Below are 24,463 nucleotides of genomic sequence, written 5' to 3' on the forward strand. Positions count from 1 at the left end.
GTTCCTGATTGAAACTATAGACCTTATGGAAATACAGCAATAGACTGGCTTCTCCACACATCTGTGTAATCACTTGTCAGCTGATTTATGATGAATAATTATTCTATAGTCTGATTTTTACTCTAATATTGGCGTATGAAGGAGGCTCCTTTTTCCTTTTATATTATCCTTGAAATGCAAAATTTCCAAAAACCTTGTATACAAGTCGACGCGCAATGAAAAAAGGAACATACCTGTCAAATTTCATGAAAATCTATTATCGCGTTTCGCCGTAAACGCACAACATAATTATAAACATTCAAACATTTAAACATTAAGAGAAATGCCAAACCGACGACTTGAATCTTAGACCTCACTTCGCTCGGTCAATTATTCAATGTGTGCTATGTATTGTCAAGTTGGAGTCCTTTGAATTCATGATTTATAAAGAACTCCAATGATTTCATGATGTAGTCACCAAATCATCATTTATATAACCCGCACAGTGTAATAATGAATGAAATTTCTTCTGTCTCATGCAACTCTAAAAATATCGTACGTAGACCATGCCATAGAAAAAGTGAAGAGTAGAAAATAAACGGGACTTGCATTTAGACATGTAACTGAACACGCATTCAACATATCAAAGGTTTTCTGGTGCACGAATTTCATTTCTAGTTTCCTTCTCACCTCCTCCGCCTTCATCCTCTCTCGTTATCTCTCATTCTTCTCCAACCCCTTCCTCGAATGTAGAGATCCTCTTCAAGCAAACACCTCGATTGTCATCCCGTCAGTAACTGGGGATCACGATTCCAACCCACGTTGAACATCTTCCTTATCTCATTCCCTCACCTTCTCGTTATGTTACTTGTCTTTCGCCTCTTTCTTTTTGTTTCGAGAATAACATGCTCCAATTAATCATCCTATTCTAAGATCGTCTAGTTATCTCACTTCACTACACTGTGCTTTGTTCACTGCGGTACAACTACTGTATATTATACAGATTTCTTACTCTGCTATACAGTAATATAGATAAAGTTTTTCTATGAGAAACTAACACCGGTCTAAACTACATACAGTATTATGACACTGTTTTCACATATACAAGTACTATACTCACTGTACTCAGTTTACTATCACTTGATGCTATATTGATCTATCTATATATACAGTGCTACGATGTCATATATACAGTGTACTATCTTGGTGCTGTATTTTTTCTTCACGGTTACTTAATAAAAATAAAATATAAATCTCAGTACCCTTTTAAATTATTTTCACAACATGTGATGAAATAATTTAAAAGGGTACTGAGATTTATATTTTATTTATACAGTATCTTGGTGCTATATCTTTGTCTCTTTTCCTTTAACTTGAATATTAAATATTTTTATTGCTTGCTCCGTTCATTCTTCATGTCAATCATCTTCTAATTTTTATTTTTTGTTATTCGTCATATTCACCAACTTATCATCTATTTCAAGTTATAATGCTATTTCTTGCCTTCATGATTGAATTGCCATATTAGATTTATTCGTTTTTCTATAATAGTCATTCTAATGAAATGGTCATTTGGATAGTCTGTATAGTCAGTCATTCTACTAGTAGTCCTCCGTCATTTGAAGTTCTCATGAACTTTTACTAAAAATTCCGAATGAAACTAAATCTGAAACATCACGGTGTTTTGAGCCACTTTACCAAATCAATCCTCCATTTTTCCTTTTTTGATTTTTCTCCTCAACCTCCTCCTTCCATCCTTTCTCCTCCTTCTCATTATCTCTTTGACTTTTCTGAAATTCACTGACTTCTCTCTTCAACATTCTTATCACTGAATCACGTTCCCGTTACTTTTTCTCATTACTCTTCTACATTTTGCCTAGAACAAATCAAAGTGAACCACATCAAATCATATTTATTCAAATTATTTGCACTCCCTTCTTCCTCCCACCAATATTTTCCTTTTGTTTTTCTTACTTGTATTAAACTATTACTCGTCCTCGATCTCCTTCTAACTTCACTAATCCTCTGCTTCTTATTCACGTTCTTCTTTCTTCCCTCCTCTTCTTCCTACAACTCCTTCTTACTCAGCTTCTTTTTGTTCTCCTCCAACCTTGTACCTTCATTTCACCTTCACCTCCTTTCCATTATCATTTTCTCTTTCGCCCCTCTCATTTCCTCCAGCCTCATCCTCTCCTTCTTCTTTTTCCACTCTTAATCATCATTTACTTCTCTTTATCCTTCACACGTTCTCCAGTCAGTCCACCACTGGAATGGAAATAGCTTCATTATCATCCTCCTTCTCCTATTCCCATAGTGAGATCCACTTTAAACTTTCAGAATTGCTTAGATGGGGAGTATTGATGTTATTTACAGGGAATGCTGACAGAATAAAAGTGAATTCAACCGCAGCTGGATCTAGCTGGAGCTAGTCATCTCCACCACACATTCCATCTCACGTGAAACAATCTCCACGTGAAAATATGAACGAACAATAAACAAAACTTAATATGAGTGTTGCATTGTCGGCCTCACCACGACAGTAAATATTGACACAACAGTGCACCAGTAGTTGACATTTCCATATTTTCCTATCCAATCTACAAGTCCACTGTCCATTAACCTTCCTTGTTTGACTTTCTCTTCCCACGTGACACTGGATCACTGAAATCTATGGAACTATGCGACGAATACTAATCAACTGATTATTATTCATTAAAATATGGAGCTTTGTATACATGACGTTGTAAGCATTCTCTAGATTACATTGTTAGATAAGTAATCATATCATTTATCTAACTTAATTAACTAAATTTTCTGAATATGCCTTATTTTATACAAATATATATTGTTTGTTTCGCATTTGGTAGAAGCATATTTCTCAATCATATTAACATATAAATGTGTTCAATGTACTATGACTAACACCCTGCTATGTAAGCTATGATGTACTAACACCATAAATTCAGCTTACTCCTAATTTGTTGCGCATCAATGTCTTCATTGACTGAGCTATTGAATTCTTATAAAAATTGAGTTGCTAGAAAGAATTTGTATCCATTCAAATGAAAGCAAGAACCTAAGATTGGCTCTCATTTGATTTGGTGGAGTAATTCAAAACGTTTCTAAATTTGTTTAATTAATGGATACAAAGGTGTAATACTGGAGAATGCATGATGCATACTGGAGAATGGAGATTCCATTTTAAGGATGATGTTCTATTTTATCAGAAATTGGATGGAAGGTTTGTGGTAAACGTGAATTGACCGAGCAGCAAGTAATAGAGCAGTTAAATGGTGAGAGCTGGGAGAAATTAATAAAATACTGTATGTGAGAATTGCATGGAGATATCGCTCGCAACTCATTGAGGAATTTAACACATGAAATAGAGATAAGATAGGAAATTAGAAAAAAAGGACACAATGATTGATTAATTATATAATGAATATCTATTATTTTGTAATTTCTTTTTCAGGTTTGCAGATAAAATGTATGTATGATTTATAAAATAAAGAAAAATTGTATTACTTAAAAGCCAACTGATGGCAGACGGCCGTGTGGCCATTGCTGTAAAAAAAGTATTATTTTCAACGATGAATTATGTAAGAAAGTGAAATAAAGATTTTTTAATTATTATTATTATTACTGGAGAATGCATGATATCAATTAAATAATTACAGTTTGCCTTCAGAATATCTTCTACCAAACAACTTAAGTCCAGAATCAGCGAAACATACCAAGAATTCCTATCCCTGCTGTGCAGTAAAAGATAAGCTTTTCTCTAGGAAGCAGTCTGATAGCAGAATATACATAATCTTATTCATTGATCCTATCATAGATCACTCACTACCTCTCACAACAACATATTATAGTTATTCTGCATAGATACATTCTATTAATATGCAGAGCCATGTTTTACAAAACTATAAAATGAGGTCGGAGATAGGTGGGTACTCATAATATTCAAGCACTCTAATAATTCTAAATTTAAACAGAATCCAATTCATCACCAACGAATGAGCCATTTATCAAATTAATGATGCTTGAATAAATATTTAGATGCTGCAGAACTTCTCAACACTGAAACGTGGATTGAAAGATATTTCATCACCTACATTGAAATTCAAGATGAGTTCAGTATATAATTTATCTCCAACTAATAAGCCATAAATCACTTCTATTTGGCGTGAAAATGAATCCTGCGAAGAAGTACAAACACCGAAGAGAATCATAAGCATTCCTAGATATCTGGAGATGCGGAATGAATCCGACTTATCTCATCTAATAGACTTTATCTTATTCAATGAATTATCTTTCACAACCACAACTACTAAGCATAGAAATCTCCAATCAGAGATACAGGAAAGATCCAATTATTACTAACTTCTCTCTGCTCCGACTATTGTCAATGCAAAACGACTTTTATAATACCGATGAAGCAATTCACATGAATAAATAGCTTAATTTTAGCAAAAGCAATACATAATACATATATAATTACATATTATCATAATATATGAACATCGTGTACCGTACCGGATCAAGAGCACATACCAAGTAAATGTTATGTTAGGTTGAGAAAATGTTCAGGTAGAAATTAAACCCACACCTTCAGATATAACAGCAGAATAAGTGAGACGTATTAATAAGTAAGTACTGTAATGTTATTGAAATTTGCTCAAGGAGAGAGATGCAGCAAGTGAATGACAATAGAATTAAAAAGAGATGAAGATGTTGCTAGAAAAAGAAACAGAAGTAAAGGCAGGGCTTTATAGGAAAGGTCTGATAGAAGGCAACCTTCATAGCCCTATACTATAGAGACGAAAAATATATAGGAAGAATGAGGAGAAAGAGAATAAAATAAAGAGGAAAAAGAAATGGGATATGAAAACACTGGTGGATAATATCAGAGACAAACAAATAGATGTAAGTTTCTTACGCTTATCCTTTCTCTATGATAAAATCAAATACTATTTATAAGGTAAGAAGATTTTGGATACATATAGTTGAGAAGATGGAAATATACATAGAAAGTAGGGCTTTTCCTGTTTTTTAGGGAAGAAGGCTCTTTAAAAAGGGAGAGATAGAACATAATAAATCTGGTTATAGAGAATAAGAGAAATATAATATTAGTGATAATTAAAGGTTAGTTGAATTGCTTGCTAAGAGAGCGAAATTGATCGAAATGGTGGAATCGTAAAACAAGTAGAGAAAGTGAAAAAACAAGAAAAAAGAGGGTGATACGAAAAACAGTGAAAGGGATACAAAGATAAGTAAAAAGAATTGGAGAAACAGATATAGTATAGTACTGTATTTTGCAATCCACACTCGATACTAGCGAATGAATGGACATCATAGAAACCAACGGGGTGGTAGGTGGTGAACAGAGAGCGAGTGAGAGTGAGTGGGTGAGTGAGTGAGAGAGGGTGAGTGAGAAAGGTGGTGGAGTAAAAAGTCGCCACATTAACAAGCTAGAAAGCAGATAACATGTACATGTATGAGGGAACTGACAGGTAGAACACATGTAACAGCAAAAATAATGTATTCAAGCAACGTGTATTTATGGCGATGTATGTTTGTCTAATAAGTGCCGACCAGAGTACAGTATTATTTATTATAAATGAGACACCTTGGATACAATAAGATTGACACCTAACTGGACGCACCTATTTGTTTACAACATTGCAATAATATGCGGTTACAAATGGACTCGCCGAAAGCTAATTATGTAAGATGTATGTTGTGATGATATATTAGCCACTAAATATGTAAATAAAAGTAAGAGTGGAATATTTTGTTGAACACTTGGCTGAAAACTTGAAGAGAATAGCAAAAGTGTGAGAGGATTACCTGGTATAACAGAAAAATTATATTTACTGGATGATTGATTTGAAATTACAGTTTATAACTTTAAAAAAGAACAGTAACAAGTTCACCTATTAGGTTGTATGATATTATAATGTGTATTGCTTGTGAGAGAGGATATAAATATGAAATATTGGGATAATTGATTATGCAATCAACTCCACTTTATTCTATAGTCAACTTTACTTTATTGAACTCTTTATTGAACTTCATCTCAACTTCACTGCAGTTAATAGAATGGAATCAAATATGAATTTATAGCCTAATCATTTTCTCAGTCATGGAGTGATTCCAAAACAACAATATAAGTTCTACAAAAATGTAATAGGTACAAAATGAGGAAGAACTTATGGTGAACCAACACAGTACCTCAAAGAAGGATCTATCATGTATCACCTATACTAGATCACTTTACAACTTAGAAGAAACACAAATAGACCGTGAAGAGACTATAGAGTAATAAAAGATCGGAATTAAAGTACCGTTGAAGGTCTCTGTCTCTTGTTAATAGCTGTAATGTCGGCTATAAGTGTCTCATTTTCTAGTAAGGGGTGACGAGAGGATCCTTCCGGTACTCAAATAAACACAACAAAGTGCCGGCTGTCAAATAGAGGAGGAAGAATTGAAACGAAAAAGAAGGAGAAGGAGTATAAAACAAGAGGAAGAGGACATAGAGAGTGTGCAGTTAGGAAAAAGATCCTAGAGGATGAATGGGAAAGTGAGAGTAAATAAAGTTTTGTAAATCGATGAAGTGAGAAGGATATGTGTGAAAAAATAGTGGAGGAGCAAGGAAGTAGCTCGGTAAACACTCTTGAATGTCAAAAACCCGTGTCTTGTATTGGGACCCATTAACACACCATACTGATACGTTCCGATGCATCTATAAATATACAGATCAGTGCATGCTGACGAGGTTTTCATTCTTTATTCCAGTCTTTGTTGACATTTTCCATTCTAACATCTATTTACTCCACGTGCCAAGGTGAAGACATACTCAGCAAATGTGTCTCGTCATTTACTTGGCTATATAGAAGAACCGTTGGGTACAATTCCTCACCCTCAGTCACGAAAAGGGAAGATTGAGAAAAAATCTTCTAAAAAAATAGAATTCGATATTGTTCTTTTCTATTGCGTATGACGCCCACATTGATTTTTCACTTGTGCGTGAGTGGTTGATGAGGAGATCGAACGTCCAAGCCTACCGCCGGGATTCGAACCCACGACCAATCAGTGCTAACAGACTGAAGGGATCAACGCTTCAGTCCATTCGACCAACCTTGCGGGGAAGCCAGAAACCTTATTCAACAGTTCTATCAGGATGCCAAACTTGTGAAATATGTCTGAATATTAACAATGAAAGATTAAAGCAACTTAATTTCAGTTCTAAAAATACTCTAATGTTGTATGTAGCATGGGATATAATGAGCATCGCCTTCAATTTAGCTTCCTGTGAAGCTTAGTCCTGAAATTTATAAGGAAAAATATTCATCATAGAACAATGTGAGTAAACATAGAGTTTGCACAAGGCATTCAAATTCTATTCATAAAATTTATCATTGGGGAGAATATATAATTTCCTCATACCATGACATATGATGTAAGCATCCACATAATATGTATCACAGGAAGTGTGATACACGGACAATTTTCATCATTTTTGAAGAATTGAATACTTTAGTAAATCATTGGAAATTCAATTACTGAAAGTCAAGGGAAACGTCATCACATAAAATTAATCTAAACTGGAGGTATTCAGAAATTGAACAAAAAGAAAAATGTTCAACTTTTGAAAAAGCTGAGACAGTTGCAATCTAATCAAAAGATTTTCCTCCGAGCCGGATTTGAACCAGCGACCTATGGATTACTGAGAATCTTTCACACTACAGTCCACCGCTCTACCAACTGAGCTATCAGAGGATGAAATATAACAATGAATTGTTGGAAATTTTCTCATACAAATTGACAATTTATAAAAATTTTCAATGAAGAGCTAAGTAATCAAAAAAATTTCCTCCGGGCCGGATTTGAACCAGCGACCTATGGATTACTGATAATCTATCACACTACAGTCCACCGCTCTACCAACTGAGCTACCAGAGGATGAAATATAACAATGAATTGTTGAAAATTCACTCATACAAATTGACAATTTATAAAAATTTTCAATAAAGAGCTAAGTAATCAAAAAATTTTCCTCCGGGCCGGATTTGAACCAGCGACCTATGGATTTCTGAGAATCTATCACACTACAGTCCACCGCTCTACCAACTGAGCTACCAGAGGATGAAAATTTATATGTGATTCAAACTTATTCATTCTCAAGTTGTCAAGAACAGGTTTTATCAGCACTTCAATGGAGTAGTTGAGAAGTGAGACGGTTATAACCGTGAAGATTATGTAATTGGCTTGGTCTCAGATACGGTGTCACATATTTGTTCCATGTTATTCAACTCATGAAAATATAGAATTAAAAAAAAATCAACTTTTAATATGTTTCATGTACTACAAATATTATCAAATAATGTGCTTGAATTACATAATGAAATAAACTTATTCACAATTTTTGAAGAAAGTTATATTCATTTATCAATTCATTCATTAATATTGCCAACAATTTCAGAGTAGCACCATGGAGAAAAATTCTAGAAAAATGCACCTAGTCCATTCAATAAGTGCTACCTTTTCTATGGTAACACGCACCTAACTATCAATATTAATAGAAATTTATTAGAATTTAGAAGACGAAATGAAGACTTAGGTGATTCTACTATTTAATAGTAGTAGATCTAATAATAGATCTAATAAAGTGTAGAAAACTGACAACATCTATGTGTTTTTATTTCATCATGGAACGTTTCTACAACATCGACCACAACTCAGTTGAAGTTTTAATAATAGTTCGTTGAAGATATTGAAAAGTCAACTATTCCATGATTGTAAATTTAATAGCATAAGAAAAATAGATAACTCCTTCTCTATTCTGATTATATTCTGTCTAAAATGATTCATGATTTTTTCTGATTGAAAATCATTATATAATCAGAATTTTTGATGATCCAACAGTTCATCGTTCAAATTTAGTCAGTAGAGATAACCCATATTGATTTATTGCTGATATTACCCATTAGTATCACTCCATAACAGCAATAACAACTCCTAGTAATAGTGTAGGGCAAGATTCAGTGTCAACTTTCTTTTTTATGGTGTTGAAAATTCCAAACTGATACTGCCATGAATCTTTCATTTTTGAATCAATCCTAGGTGGGTATTTGCTAAGTTTCTTCACGTTTAGAAGATAATTTCTGCATTTTCAAATTCTCACTCATTTAAATAAATACATTTAAATGTCCTTCTGAAGGAAAACAATCTTCTATCAATCGGTACAATAAACTGCTCTCTATATCATTCATTATTACTGAACCCACATCTCTTAATTCCGTTCCAATAATCATGGGACACAAATTAGTTAAAAACAAAGATTCCTATTGAAATAGGTGTAACCAACGTGAGATCTTATCAGAAAGGAGCCAAAAATCTATATTTGTTCATATAAGAAATGGTTCAGTGAAGTAAAACCAATTCCACAGTAGAGGAATTCCTGTAAAAATTAGTCAACGCAGTTTTAAACATAATTATTTATTTATTTATTTATACGTGGATACAATTATCCTTATATTGTCCTGAATGAGAATCTTTCTTAATAAACAAGCACTGAATTAATCAAGCATATCCTTTCATTACTCGGTATGAAGCTAAAATTGTACTGTAGATATCACAGCCTTATCATCAAGGAGGAAAAAACATCATGGTGATGTTTTGATCAAAGCACCATTTTGATTCAAAACATCACAGATCCATCCTATGTATTCCTTGCAGTACCATCTTTAGGAAAAATGTATTCCTCTTCTCTCCATGAATTGAGCCAACAACAAACCACTCACGATTCCCTCCACACATCAGTAGATATTTAGGTCTTCCAGTAAGAATAAGAGGGAGAAAGAGAGAAAAAGCTGCAGAAAAAAGAGGACGCAAAACACAAGGACAGGGAAGCACTTAACAACCGAAGGTCCAAAACAGGCTGAAAAGCCCACAGCAGGCAAAATCTATTTGTCGTCTGTAAACAAGCTGACAGCCAATACAAACACTGAGTGCATTAAAAGTGAAAGTGATATCCTCACTTGGAATAAACACTGGCATCAAGAAATTTCCAGGACAGAATTTCCTGAGAATGTGTAAGATCAATACGTCATGTTAGGAGATTGGTCCAACAAATCAGTTCTGCATCCAATTTTAATAATTCATTTGATCAATCATTAGTTGATCATTGAACAGAACTTTTTATTCTTGAAGTTTTGGGATTTGAATGAACTTTAGTACTGATCCACATAATCAGCAACTCATACTGGAAATAAGATGAAGATGTTTTCTATCCATGATGAAAAATACGCTATCAATGATTGGAAAAGCACACAATATTTTGATTCATGGAAAACTTCAATGAAGAGGTGAGTAATAAAAAAATTTCCTCCGGGCCGGATTTGAACCAGCGACCTATGGATCTCTGTCAATCATTGTCGCACTACAGTCCACCGCTCTACCAACTGAGCTACCAGAGGATGAAATATAATAATGAATTGTTGAAAATTTACTCCCACAAAGTAATAATTTATCATAAACTTCATGAAGAGCTGAGCAATCAAAAAAATTTCCTCCGGGCCGGATTTGAACCAGCGACCTATGGATTTCTGATAATATATCACACTACAGTCCACCGCTCTACCAACTGAGCTACCAGAGGTTAGTAATTACGAAATGACTCTAACAATAATTAAATTTATTGTCAAGTTAACATGAACAGGTTTTATAAACACTTGTGTGTTTAAGTTCTCACTATAGTACTTTGGGGTGTGTGCACACAAAGAGTGGTCAGGCGTTTCGAGTTCTGCGTTTTTAGAAACTTGTGTAAATTTGAATTTGTGAAACAGAGAGAGAGACGCTTATCATTTAATTAGATTGATATTGAAGCTACAGTTACTAATAGGCTACTACAGTTACTATATCAAAGATAGTTACTGGTTATATCGCTACTGTACAAATACCAGCTCTCTGATAGTAAAGTATGTTGTTTTTCTTCAATCCCATATCTACTTTGTATTGCTGAACAGTGACGTGACGCCAATTTTTCTCTAATCAATAGTTTATATAAAGTAGAGTAATGCAATTTACATTCACATAAATAAAGTTCATCTAGAATTATTCACAGCAGGGATGAGAATTCATGACGCTATACTTCAGACATTAGAGGATTCTAAATTTCTCAGCGTTCTCTTTCCTCTTAATAATTTTGGGTGTGTGAACATAAAGAGTGGTCAGGCGTTTCGAGTTCTGTGTTCTTAGAAACTTGTGTGAATTTGAATAGCCTAAGTAAAACAGAGAGAGGAGCTTATCATAAAAATAGATTGATACTGAATCTACAGTTACTAAATCACAGATGGTCACTGTACATTACTATATCACAGATAGTTAGTGCACAAATACTAGCTCTTTGATAGTACAATTTGTTGCTTTTCTTCAATCCCATATCTACCAGCAATTCTGAGGCTTTGTATTTCTGACCAGTGACGTGAAGCCAATTTTTTTGAAATAAATAGTTCATACAAAGTAAAGTAATGCAATTTACAATCACATAAATAAAGTTCATTAGTATTATTAACAGCAGGAATGAATTCATGATACTATACTTCAGTAATTAGAGGATTCACAATTTCTCAGTGTTTTCTTTCCTCTTCATTATAATTTACAAATTTGATTCATGTCTGCCTCAAAAACACTTTTGGAATCAGCCTCCATTCTCGTGTTTTTAGCATGCACTCTCCTGTTTTATCTCTTTCTTCAACAATTTTTACTTTCTTTCCTATAACTGAACAGTAGTAAACTCAACGGCCACCATGAATCAGAGGGGTCAAATCATTTATGACCTTTGACCCAATACGTCACAATCACTCCACGTTTCCCTAAATATGAGGCTTCCAGATTGAGTCGCGTGCTCTCCAATCATTTACGTCCGAACTCTCCTAACTTCCAATTGAGCAAATATCTTGATAAGGCAAAGGCACAAAAAATGAGCACAATACCTGTCATTTATTGGATTGTTCTGTGATTCGAAGCCTGTAATTGATTGTTCAATGCACTCCAGTTTTAGATTAAGTTTTTCAGATCTGCATTCAATCATAATACTTATACTGTGATAAAAATATTATATAACACCTATGTCTACTCCACAATATTTGCACATATCAATTTATCTGTTCATTTCTATAAAGTCGAGTATTTTGATATCAAAAATAAAAAATAATTTGAAACATAATTGCAAATGATTGTTCTCAGTATTCATAATCAACCTTATCATAGTAACACAATGTTTTACAGTTTTTTTAGAGCTTATTGAGTGCGATTTTGTTGTATAATTTGTTTTTTATCTGCATTCAACATTCTATGTTTATATGAGTTTACATAAAAAATTGTACTTATGAAGGAATCCTAACCTACTTTTCAAACTGTGTCATCACCTGAATTTGGAAGAAAAATTGCACAAGGATTGCCTTAGTATTTTATCTACTAATGCTTCCAAATCAGTGTTGTTTGTTACACATGTATATGGAATAAAAAATAAAGAAACCTTCCTAGCGTTATAGAGCCACTTAGAAAAATCATCAATTCGCAGTGCGCGTGAATGTAAACACAGAGGACAGAATATAAAGGTACGTTTTCCTTTATGCGTAAATTTCCGCAGTCGACGACGGCAAGCATTGTTGACATTCATATTATCCAAATTTCAAATGTGCTCAAACAGCTGATCAAATAATTTTTCATTATTTGTCTTTATTATTAAAGAATTAAACATTTCTAATAATATCAACATTATTAAAAAATTTAAAAGTATAAAAAAGTATACGTTCAACCCCCATTTAAACAAAATTGAACATAATATTTTAGGTTATGTAGACAAATTGAAATCTACCCAATCTGAGATTCTCTCCCTCTCGTGGTCGACGACGGCATTTACGCACAATGGAAAACCCAGCTTTAGTTATATATCTCTGGTCATAGAATACAGCATTATGGAAGTTTTCTCTGTTCCGGTGTAACGTTAGCTTTATAGTTGTAATAAGAGCTTTATCATGCTAGATCATTTAGTTAAGCCTGATTAATTATGTACTGCTTGTATGGATGAAATTCTTATTGGTGAAAGCAAGAATCCCAATTGAAATAATTTCATGAAGAAAATTTGATCCAGGTTCATAAACTACCCACAAAACGTCTTCCTGAGAACATAACACTCACTCATTCAAGCGTGAATGAAAGGCTCATTAAAACCTTACAACAATGATTTACAACCATACAATCGAATTAAATCAAAGCTTATCCAATCAAAGCAGCCATATACAATTCCAACAATAATTACTTCAATTGAGAGAGATCTCCTTATCCAGGACATGACAGACGAAAGTCTGAATTCGTTTTTGCAAGCAGTAAAAATCAACTTTCATCCAATAAATCAAACTGAGTGACAGTTTAGTGAACGGGTTGAACTATTGACGTTCCGTATTGAGTGCTCCCTATTAGAAGATACATGAAAAAACATATATTTCTGATCATATTCATATTATAGCTGTCTATCAATTGCAATATACAGGTATCTATAGATAATATTCGTCCAATCTGGAGTTCTATCTGAGTTTAAACCGCTCGTAATGAGATGACCGCAATAGTATGTTATCATGATGTACAATCTACATAATGTAGTGTACTTTCATAAATTTAAAAATCAAGTCTGCAAATGAGAATTGAAAATGAACCTTCAAGCGTTTTTATGACTGTCTAAAATCGCAGATAATGTTTGCAATCAAGACTTTCACGGTGAATTTGAATTCTCATTACTTTATTGAACTTTCAGACCTTTATTTAAATGTCATCAACTAACGTTTCTAAAAATTGATTGAGATACCAAGTAAAAAGAAAAATATCACCTCCTAAACTCATGAAAAAATTTAAGACAACCTCTTAGATTGGAAAAATTCCAAACAGTGATTGGGATGAAACTATCTTATAACTCAAAAATGAAAATCTGATTTGTAAACACTTCCACTGCTTGTTTTACTGTGAAAAAGGAAAACTTACACTACATTGAAAATGATTTTGCTTACGATAATCTGGAGAAGTTCTTGCGCTCAACGTACCTGCAAAAGAAAATTAGAGATCAATGACAATAGGAATTGAACGTATTGACAATTGACGATTGATAATGGATATAATCCATTAGTGCTTCCAAGTAGCCCTATAAGTAGATAGACATCTTTGAACAAGGAATTAAACCATACATTTTTCAAATACAGCGCAAGAAATAAATCCAAATTATTCACTTTAATTCGTAAGTGGAGAACTAAAGAATCAATAGATTGGTTGTTGGAAATTTCTCGAGTGTGGATTTCATTTTGAACATTGCATAAACTGCTTCACTCATACTTTATTTGAAATACTGTGTTTATAAGCAATAGTTAGCCGTATTTTAGAACTGGGCCATGATAAAAGGATAAGAGGTGATTGGTTGTTAGTTTCAGCAAATCATAATCATTCATGCAGAACTTGTCTTACCACCAGTGAGTATAGAATGTAACATTCTATACTAACTGCTTACCACAGAACACACACATGAAACTAGATTTACCAATCTAATGTGCAGAATGTCTGAACTAACAGTATACAGTCGAATAATAAATAATTTATTTTCACTAAAATTTCATTCAACAACCTTACAAATCATCCATAGCAAAACAATACACAGGTAACAACACAGAATTCAGAATACCGGTACATAAAACAGAACTCAGGTATATTCAGGACTCTTGATTCATATCCTTGATACTTTGAAGGTATGATGTAGGACAATGTTGTACCAAATCCTTGATATATGGAATGTACAGTAGCAAGTTGACAAGGTAGAAGTATCAGCGTGTTTACTCAGGTGGAAATAATAAAGCTTGGTGCCAAGAGACCAATAGTTGCCCAGCCCAGTTAGCTCTCAAATCAATTACACCTCAAAGCACAAACACACTTCTCAGATATAGAAAGGAAAGGTAAGTATCAAATCAACACAAATATAAAATCCAATATACCACACCTAGTTAACAAACAAGACAAATTGTTCTGTATTCTCGTTGGTCACTTGAGTCCAGCTCTGGTAATTGTTAGTTGTGAGCTCCAAAATCAATTCCTGGTGGTTTGAAAAACATCTAAAGAAACTGATGAGAAGCAATGTCTGAAATGTTTGCTATAAAACAGTCCACAATACTCGAACGAAAACCCTCCAAAAGGAGAAATGATAGCACGGCACTCATCTAATCCTTGCAATCGGACGGTTCTAGCTGAGGACGCATTCACTCCCAACTGATGTCCATATTCACTCGTAGACTCAAGTTTAAAACGGGAACAACTACTTTTCAAGGCTTCACATTCAAAAATATGTGTAGTGTCTAAAGGTGTAAAACATGTTTTTGTCTTTCTCGAAATAAATTCCTGGTATTTGACTACATCTTTGTGTTCATTGTACAGCGTACATTGATGATCACCGATATCATAATGGATAGAGGAAAAGTCAACTTGTCGAACACCTTATTTCAAAAATATATACAATGAGTCATAAACCAGAGATTTGGTACCACGAAATCCAAAGCAACAATACCTAGGATTTTCGAACCGCCAAATTAAAAAATATAATATACAATAAGTAATAAACTATGAACTTGGAACCGCGAAATCTGTAAAGAACAATACCTATATCAATTCTGAAAGGCAGCTATATAGGTGATTGGACGGCTACCGGCTACCCGGTGGAGTAATAATAATTCAGGTGGTTTGTAATTATAGCCGCAGCCGCTGTGGCGGTGAAACACCTGCATGATTTGCGGCACGATTGACACCTGACCTTTCGTCTGTTCCGACTCAATTCACTCGGCAAATAAAAACAACGCAGCAGTCGTCGCCGACAGTCATCGCATCGCACCGCACCGCACCGCACGGACCGCACCGCACCGCACCGCACCAGACATGCCAAACTAATAACGAGTATTCCATTTTCTTATCTGTGTGCATCGCGATTTGAAAGTGGAGAAACTGCACAGTAATTGATAAGTATTGCTTGTTGAGAGCTATGAAGAGAGGAATGAGGAAGGCGAGGATAGAACTGCATAACATGTCGAGGAATGGAAATCTAGAGAAATAGAAATGAGATCTCCATCTCATTTCTATTTCTCTAGATTTACATTACAATACTTGTTACAAGACGAGGAAAAAACAGGATGAATAGAATTTTGAGAAGTTCGTGATATGGTAAAGGAGGAGGAGAGGGAGGCGATGAGAATGTGGGGTACAGAAAATGGAAAGAAGAGTGATTGAAAGTAGAGGGGGTATGAGAAGGATAATTATATGAGAGGATGCTATATGATTTGTGATTGTATTGGTAAATAAAATGAATGTATAAAGCAGGAGATAAACGAAGATGAGTAGTTTCAGGAGTAAATATGAGGAGGGATGGTGGGCGAGAAGAAGAAGGAGAAATCAAAATAAAAAGGAGGAGTGATGTAAGTATGTAGCAAGTTATTTAGAGAGATAAAATAAGGTTGAGGAGATAAAAATTTATCATGAGGAAAAGGCATAAAGATGGAAGAAGTGGAGAAGAAGGAACAGAAGAAAGAAAAAAAGATATAAGATATATTTAAGATAAGATATATCGGGGACCGAGATAAAAACATTATTACGAAAGAAGAAATTATAATAACATTCATACAGAAATGTTCTATCTAATCACAGTAAATTGAGATATTCCCAGAGGATGAAAAATTTCCCTCACTAGGGCCCAGTTGCACAAAAGTCGGTTAAATTTTAATCCTGATTAACTTAACGACCTGACACATTAAACATACATATAATACAAGCATTATTTCCAACACTCTTAGCTTTCAGCGACCTTCTCTGATACTCTCTACCTTCGCTTCTCCTCTATTATGTTTTGACCCAAGAGGCGAATTCCCACATTTCCAGTATCAGTGAACGTGCTAGATACAGTGAGAATATTATATATCTTGTGATTTTACAATACTCATGAAAATCATGTAGATTCATAGTGTATGGCTACATAATTATTATCAGTCTACATAGGCTACTTAACAATCATAGTCTATAATAATTGAGACCTTCATTTTCTCAATATTATATTGCCACCTAATCGATTCATCCCTTCATCTTGTATCATTTTTACTTCACTATCTAAGTTGCATTTCTTATTCTTTGGTTGAGAATTTTCTGTTTCGCTTGGATTTTCAACTGTTGTTAAAGTTAAGGAAGCACCTTTGGGCTTTCACTGGTTGCTTTCATTGAAAACAGTTGCTGAATACTATGGATAATAGTCTAATATATTTAAAGTTATGAGATGTTTTTCACTTTTTCTAAAACGATTGTGTTTTATGACAAATGAACAAGTTGAATTTGAAATTTTGAAAATGAATGACTTTCAGAGGAAGAGGAGATAGAGAAAATCAAGAATGCAATGGCAGAGATCGAAAACTCGTGCTGTGTGAAGTTCAAAGAGTACAGCGAGGGAGATGAGGACTATGTGCTGATACATAACGACGAATCAACCTGTTCGTCATATGTCGGGAGACAAGGAGGGACACAGAAGCTCAATTTGAACAGAGAGGGTTGCTTTGATCATGGCACCATCATTCATGAGCTTCTGCATGCTCTGGGCTTCGAACATCAGCAGAGCGCGTCTAACAGGGATGATTATGTTACGATACACTGGGAGAATATCGAAGAAGGTTGGTGAGTCAAGAGTCAAATTTGAAATGTGGACGAGACAATTAATTGATAAATAATTTGGCAAATAGAACTATTCTACAGTGAATCTTTAAATTATAAAGTCAGAGAGAATGAAGTAAAGCTTTCTAAAGTAGATAGCTTGATAGTTTGATCTAATATCAAATGTTGATTCCTGTTAATAATTATCAATTTCTCCTCAAATAATACAGTATATTCACCAAGGAAATATATCTTCCCATAATAAAATATGTTTTTATTGAGATTGGATTCTGGTATAGTAGTTCATTTTATAAAAACGATTTTTTTGGGGGGGGGGGAGGATAAAACCATCTTCTTAAATATGGCGGGATATGAGTCCCCCCCCATCCATGCTATCCATGGTGTAAACTACGCCCGTTGACCATAACTAGGACATTTTGAGGGTACACCGTAGAAGTAGCTGCTTGTGCATTGCTGTTTGAGGATAAGAACTAGCTACAATGGGCAGCCACACTTTTCAACCACATGCATGAAACTGAATAATCTATGATCAACTGAATCAATATAAGCTATTATATTGAATTCCTTTATAAATAAATGGTGAAAAGTAATATAGTTGACTTACGTTTTAAAATGTTATCTGTAGTTTTCTGCTATCTTGCTAGTAGTTTGCTTGAAGAGGGAGATATTTTAGCTGAATTTCAAAGTGACCTATCAATTTATGATTCACTTATTATAATTAGATGTGTTACCTTCTTTTTCATATTCATACATTTTATAGGTGATAACTCATTGCTGTATCAATTTTTTTCTAGATTCAACAAGATTTATTAATAATTTATTCATGGAAACCACAGATAGAAGTCCATGGTTTATGGTGTCATATGCTTTTGATCTTCTTCTTCTTCTAGTGCGTCTCCTATCGGAGGTTCGCTATCAGCACAGCAATCCGGATCTTATTTTGGATCTGATTTTCTATTCACTACCGCTCGAAACAAGTCTTTGCTGCAGCAGTCAAACCAATCCCTCAAATTTTTAAGCCAGGAAACCCCTTTTTCCGCTAATTTTTCCTTAAACTATAGTCTGCAGAGTTATATATTTGTGGCTTCTCATTAGATGTCCAAGATACAGGAGTTTTCTCATTTTTATAGTGTAAACAATTCCACATTGTTTCTTCATTTTCCCTAGGACTTGCATGTTGATGACTCTATTTGTCCACGGTATCTGCCACATCCTGCGGTAGCACCACATCTCAAAGGCTTCCAACTTACCCATATGGCTCTTTTTGAGGGTCCATGATTCCATCCAATACAAGAGAGTGGTGAACACGTAACAGCGTAACATCCTCATTTTCAATTCTATATTGATGCCCCGGCTCGTGAACATTTTTTTCATTTTTACAAAAAATGTCAATCTGGCCATCTCAATCCTTGTTCTTATCTCTCCCGTCGAATCCCCACTTTCCTCTACCCACATCCCCAGAAATCAATACTTATGGACCCTCTCTTTGACTGCACCATCCACCATTAGGTTTGTCTGAATTTGTCTATTCAAGGCTTTCCAGACTACCATTAATTTGGTTTTCTTCAGATTCAATTTCAAACCAAATTCACCACATCTGTCATGCAATTTTTGGATCAGTCATTCTTGATAGATCTGTGAAAATAACATCTTTACGACCCCCATGATTTTTAAAAATTGTGAAACCTCATTACTAAAAACTATAAGATTGGACACAGTTGAGCGACCAGGCAGAAATCCTTGTTGCTCAGGTGCAATAATTCTCTGACCCTGTTTATAATAATCAAATATAGGACTTTCTCAATTTTTTTTAAAAACATTTCAAAATGAAACGGTGAGGTTGTTTACAAAACTAAATGTATTTTTGAATAATAATTAATGAAACTAAGCTCTATGAGATGAATTTAATATTGGATTTCAGGTAACTTTGAAGATTTCGAGAGTTATAATGAGACCATCGTGACCGATTTTGGAGTGGGTTATGATTATGACAGTATCATGCATTACTCTCGATGCGCCTTTTCCAAGAATGATGAGCCAACTATAACCACTGTTGTAAGTACAGAAATAAATTTTACATCTGGCTTTCATAAATTTGTGGTTTGTTGGGAATTAATTTCCTTCCTATAATTAATTAATCATATAATGATCTTGTTAATTATTATATTCGAACCAATTATAACTCTCAGGTATGCTTAATAGCGGTTTAACCAGATACGTTCAACTTTCTAGTAATAGTGTAGGCGTATAGGGCAAGATTCAATGTCAACTTTCTTTTTTATGGTGTTACAAATTCCAAACGGATTCTGTCCTGAATATTTTATTTTTAAATCAATCCTAGGTGGGTATTTGCTAAGTTTCTTGTACAATCGGTACAAGAAACTGCTCTGTATCATTATTACTGTACCCACATCTTTTAATCTCATTCCAATAATCATGGGACACATGATTAGTTACAAACAACGATACCTATTGGAATAATTTCAGTAACCAGCGTTAAATCTTATTACATAGGAGCCAAAATCAATATTCGTTCATATTAGAAATGATTCAGTGAAGTAAAACAAATTCCACAGTAAAGGAAAACCTGTAAAAAATTAGTCAACTCAGTTTTAAACAAATATTCTTATATTGTCCTGAATGAGAATCTTTCTTAATAAACAAGCACTGAATTAATCAAGCATATCCATTTATAACTCGGTATGGAGCTAGAATTGTAGAATTGCTAGAATCAAAACATCACAGATCCATCCCATGTATTCCTTGCAGTACCATCTTTAGGAAAAATGTATTCCCTCTTCTCTCCATGAATTGAGCCAACAACAAACCACTCACGATTCCCTCCACACATCAGTAGATATTTAGGTCTTCCAGTAAGAATAAGAGGGAGGAAGAGAGAAAAAGCTGCAGAAAAAAGAGGACGCAAAACACAAGGACAGGGAAGCACTTAACAACCGAAGGTCCAAAACAGGCTGAAAAGCCCACAGCAGGCAAAATCTATTTGTCGTCTGTAAACAAGCTGACAGCCAATACAAACACTGAGTGCATTAAAAGTGAAAGTGATATCCTCACTTGGAATAAACACTAGCATCAACAAATTTCCAGGACAGAATTTCCTGAGAATGTGTAAGATCGATACGTCATTTTAGTAGATTGGTTCAACAAATCAGTTCTGCATCCAATTTTAATAATTCATTTGATCAATCATTAGTTGATCATTGAACAGAACTTTTTATTCTTAAAGTTTTGGGATTTGAATGAACTTAAGTACAGATCCACATAATCAGCAGCTCATACTGGAAATAAGATGAAGATGTTTTCTATCCATGATGAAAAATACGCTATCAATGATTGGAAAAACACACAATATTTTGATTCATGGAAAACTTCAATGAAGAGGTGAGTAATAAAAAAATTTCCTCCGGGCCGGATTTGAACCAGCGACCTATGGATCTCTGTCAATCATTGTCACACTACAGTCCACCGCTCTACCAACTGAGCTACCAGAGGATGAAATATAATAATGAATTGTTGAAAATTTACTCCCACAAAGTAATAATTTATCATAAACTTCAATGAAGAGCTGAGCAATCAAAAAAATTTCCTCCGGGCCGGATTTGAACCAGCGACCTATGGATCTCTGTCAATCATTGTCGCACTACAGTCCACCGCTCTACCAACTGAGCTACCAGAGGATGAAATATAATAATGAATTGTTGAAAATTTACTCCCACAAAGTAATAATTTATCATAAACTTCAATGAAGAGCTGAGCAATCAAAAAAATTTCCTCCGGGCCGGATTTGAACCAGCGACCTATGGATCTCTGTCAATCATTGTCGCACTACAGTCCACCGCTCTACCAACTGAGCTACCAGAGGATGAATATAATAATGAATTGTTGAAAATTTACTCCCACAAAGTAATAATTTATCATAAACTTCAATGAAGAGCTGAGCAATCAAAAAAATTTCCTCCGGGCCGGATTGAACCAGCGACCTATGGATTTCTGATAATATATCACACTACAGTCCACCGCTCTACCAACTGAGCTACCAGAGGTTAGTAATTACGAAATGACTCTAACAATAATTAATTTATTGTCAAGTTAACATGAACAGGTTTTATAAACACTTGTGTGTTCAAGTTCTCACTATAGTACTTTGGGGTGTGTGCACACAAAGAGTGGTCAGGCGTTTCGAGTTCTGCGTTTTTAGAAACTTGTGTAAATTTGAATTTGTAAAACAGAGAGAGAGAGAGAGAGACGCTTATCATATAATTAGATTGATATTGAAGCTACAGTTACTAATAAGCTACTACAGTTACTATATCAAAGATAGTTACTGGTTATATCGCTACTGTACAAATACCAGCTCTCTGATAGTAAAGTATGTTGTTTTTCTTCAATCCCATATCTACTTTTTATTGCTGAACAGTGACGTGACGCCAATTTTTCTCTAATCAATAGTTTATATAAAGTAGAGTAATGCAATTTACATTCACATAAATAAAGTTCATCTAGAATTATTCACAGCAGGGATGAGAATTCATGACGCTATACTTCAGACATTAGAGGATTCTGAATTTCTCAGCGTTCTCTTTCCTCTTAATAATTTTGGGTGTGTGAACATAAAGAGTGGTCAGGCGTTTCGAGTTCTGTGTTCTTAGAAACTTGTGTGAATTTGAATAGCCTAAGTAAAACAGAGAGAGGAGCTTATCATAAAAATAGATTGATACTGAATCTACAGTTACTAAATCACAGATGGTCACTGTACATTACTATATCACAGATAGTTAGTGCACAAATACTAGCTCTTTGATAGTACAATTTGTTGCTTTTCTTCAATCCCATATCTACCAGCAATTCTGAGGCTTTGTATTTCTGACCAGTGACGTGAAGCCAATTTTTTTGAAATAAATAGTTCATACAAAGTAAAGTAATGCAATTTACAATCACATAAATAAAGTTCATTAGTATTATTAACAGCAGGAATGAATTCATGATACTATACTTCAGTAATTAGAGGATTCACAATTTCTCAGTGTTTTCTTTCCTCTTCATTATAATTTACAAATTTGATTCATGTCTGCCTCAAAAACACTTTTGGAATCAGCCTCCATTCTCGTGTTTTTAGCATGCACTCTCCTGTTTTATCTCTTTCTTCAACAATTTTTACTTTCTTTCCTATAACTGAACAGTAGTAAACTCAACGGCCACCATGAATCAGAGGGGTCAAATCATTTATGACCTTTGACCCAATACGTCACAATCACTCCACGTTTCCCTAAATATGAGGCTTCCAGATTGAGTCGCGTGCTCTCCATCATTTACGTCCGAACTCTCCTAACTTCCAATTGAGCAAATATCTTGATAAGGCAAAGGCACAAAAAATGAGCACAATACCTGTCATTTATTGGATTGTTCTGTGATTCGAAGCCTGTAATTGATTGTTCAATGCACTCCAGTTTTAGATTAAGTTTTTCAGATCTGCATTCAATCATAATACTTATACTGTGATAAAAATATTATATAACACCTATGTCTACTCCACAATATTTGCACATATCAATTTATCTGTTCATTTCTATAAAGTCGAGTATTTTGATATCAAAAATAAAAAATAATTTGAAACATAATTGCAAATGATTGTTCTCAGTATTCATAATCAACCTTATCATAGTAACACAATGTTTTACAGTTTTTTTAGAGCTTATTGAGTGCGATTTTGTTGTATAATTTGTTTTTTATCTGCATTCAACATTCTATGTTTATATGAGTTTACATAAAAAATTGTACTTATGAAGGAATCCTAACCTACTTTTCAAACTGTGTCATCACCTGAATTTGGAAGAAAAAATTGCACAAGGATTGCCTTAGTATTTTATCTACTAATGCTTCCAAATCAGTGTTGTTTGTTACACATGTATATGGAATAAAAAATAAAGAAACCTTCCTAGCGTTATAGAGCCACTTAGAAAAATCATCAATTCGCAGTGCGCGTGAATGTAAACACAGAGGACAGAATATAAAGGTACGTTTTCCTTTATGCGTAAATTTCCGCAGTCGACGACGGCAAGCATTGTTGACATTCATATTATCCAAATTTCAAATGTGCTCAAACAGCTGATCAAATAATTTTTCATTATTTGTCTTTATTATTAAAGAATTAAACATTTCTAATAATATCAACATTATTAAAAATTTAAAAGTATAAAAAAGTATACGTTCAACCCCCATTTAAACAAAATTGAACATAATATTTTAGGTTATGTAGACAAATTGAAATCTACCCAATCTGAGATTCTCTCCCTCTCGTGGTCGACGACGGCATTTACGCACAATGGAAAACCCAGCTTTAGTTATATATCTCTGGTCATAGAATACAGCATTATGGAAGTTTTCTCTGTTCCGGTGTAACGTTAGCTTTATAGTTGTAATAAGAGCTTTATCATGCTAGATCATTTAGTTAAGCCTGATTAATTATGTACTGCTTGTATGGATGAAATTCTTATTGGTGAAAGCAAGAATCCCAATTGAAATAATTTCATGAAGAAAATTTGATCCAGGTTCATAAAACTACCCACAAAACGTCTTCCTGAGAACATAACACTCACTCATTCAAGCGTGAATGAAAGGCTCATTAAAACCTTACAACAATGATTTACAACCATACAATCGAATTAAATCAAAGCTTATCCAATCAAAGCAGCCATATACAATTCCAACAATAATTACTTCAATTGAG

The 24,463-nt window shown here is 34.2% G+C and overlaps 1 protein-coding gene and 7 non-coding genes across 8 annotated transcripts in view; all 8 read right to left on the bottom strand.

Moving 5' to 3' along the window:
• The window catches only part of LOC111062079, a 353,400-nt gene that overhangs the window by 211,516 nt on the left and 117,421 nt on the right, over nucleotides 1–24,463 (bottom strand). The window lies entirely within an intron of this gene.
• Trnay-gua lies at nucleotides 7,851–7,941 on the bottom strand. Its single transcript is given in 2 exon segments — nucleotides 7,851–7,886; nucleotides 7,905–7,941. It is a non-coding gene; the product is annotated as a tRNA-Tyr (tRNA).
• Trnay-gua lies at nucleotides 8,034–8,124 on the bottom strand. Its single transcript is given in 2 exon segments — nucleotides 8,034–8,069; nucleotides 8,088–8,124. It is a non-coding gene; the product is annotated as a tRNA-Tyr (tRNA).
• Trnay-gua lies at nucleotides 10,365–10,457 on the bottom strand. The gene is made up of 2 exons: nucleotides 10,421–10,457; nucleotides 10,365–10,400 (listed from the first exon to the last, which is right to left on the bottom strand). It is a non-coding gene; the product is annotated as a tRNA-Tyr (tRNA).
• Trnay-gua lies at nucleotides 10,549–10,639 on the bottom strand. Its single transcript is given in 2 exon segments — nucleotides 10,549–10,584; nucleotides 10,603–10,639. It is a non-coding gene; the product is annotated as a tRNA-Tyr (tRNA).
• Trnay-gua lies at nucleotides 21,136–21,228 on the bottom strand. Its single transcript has 2 exons — nucleotides 21,192–21,228; nucleotides 21,136–21,171 (listed from the first exon to the last, which is right to left on the bottom strand). It is a non-coding gene; the product is annotated as a tRNA-Tyr (tRNA).
• Nucleotides 21,321–21,413, bottom strand: Trnay-gua. Its single transcript has 2 exons — nucleotides 21,377–21,413; nucleotides 21,321–21,356 (listed from the first exon to the last, which is right to left on the bottom strand). It is a non-coding gene; the product is annotated as a tRNA-Tyr (tRNA).
• On the bottom strand, nucleotides 21,506–21,598 carry Trnay-gua. The gene is made up of 2 exons: nucleotides 21,562–21,598; nucleotides 21,506–21,541 (listed from the first exon to the last, which is right to left on the bottom strand). It is a non-coding gene; the product is annotated as a tRNA-Tyr (tRNA).

Source organism: Nilaparvata lugens, chromosome 10 (genome assembly GCF_014356525.2).
Source record: "Nilaparvata lugens isolate BPH chromosome 10, ASM1435652v1, whole genome shotgun sequence".
Lineage (NCBI taxonomy): Eukaryota > Metazoa > Arthropoda > Insecta > Hemiptera > Delphacidae > Nilaparvata > Nilaparvata lugens.